Source organism: Ascaphus truei, chromosome 10 (assembly GCF_040206685.1).
Source record: "Ascaphus truei isolate aAscTru1 chromosome 10, aAscTru1.hap1, whole genome shotgun sequence".
Lineage (NCBI taxonomy): Eukaryota > Metazoa > Chordata > Amphibia > Anura > Ascaphidae > Ascaphus > Ascaphus truei.
In genome coordinates this window covers 60,280,498-60,281,425 of record NC_134492.1, presented here as the reverse complement: position 1 = coordinate 60,281,425, position 928 = coordinate 60,280,498, and positions in this window count along the sequence as shown.

Sequence of the window (928 nt, the reverse complement as noted above, 5' to 3'; positions counted from 1 at the left end):
CGTCCACTCAACGTGTCGCACTTAAGACCTTCCTCCACCCCCTCGTAGGCTACTTGGAGTAATACCGCGAGGATCCTCAGGGTGCAGCAGTGAGTAAGGGCGGCTCCCAGCAGGCGCTAAATATCGTTGCGTTATTAGCGTAACCTTAACAGTAACGGCGATCTGACCGTTCGGAGGTAAAGTGCTCATTCCCACCTGGCTCTGCCACACCCGAGGAGGGCCCTGAGAGGTGGGAAAGCCTGTAACACACCAACCACTTGTTGGGCCAATAAAACACCTCATACTCCCCACTTACTCCCTCGGCCTCCTCTGTTACTACATGGAACAAAGGGCCAGCACGGCTCCCCGCCCGGCTTGGCTTATTTTGAAAGAAAATGGCTGAACAGCACAGCATTAAGCAGCTTTGGGAATACGCGTTACCAATATGGAAACGTTAAAATGAGATAACGTCCTTCCTAGGAATAACCCCCAGGGGCCACGTTTCCCACCGAGACGCTCTGGTAAGTGAAAGTAGTGGAATGTGTTTTATTTAATAGGGCTTAAACTGGGGGCCTCCTCCAGAGATGAGCCGCCCTATTTCCAGCTCCGGCGCCCGCCCCGGTTCCCCGGATACTTGCTGGTGAAGTTACCGGTGCTACTTCCTGGTTTGTAAAGGGGATTTAAATTGACGTCCAATAGGAAAGCCGCAACAGATATTGTTTCAGCTTCCTATTGGCCTGAGATTTGGCAGCCATTTTGTTTCCCCTGAGAGAGAGAGAGAGCGTGAGCACTGTGTCACTGGGGATTTGGCAGCAGAATGCTGCTTGGATGCCTGGATGTGTATTCCATCCTAGCCTCTGAAGTGGGAGTCTGCCGTCTGAGACCCAGGACTTGCAATAGTAGACTGTTAGCTCTTCGGGTCAGCATTTGACGGGGCAGTCTCGCTGCA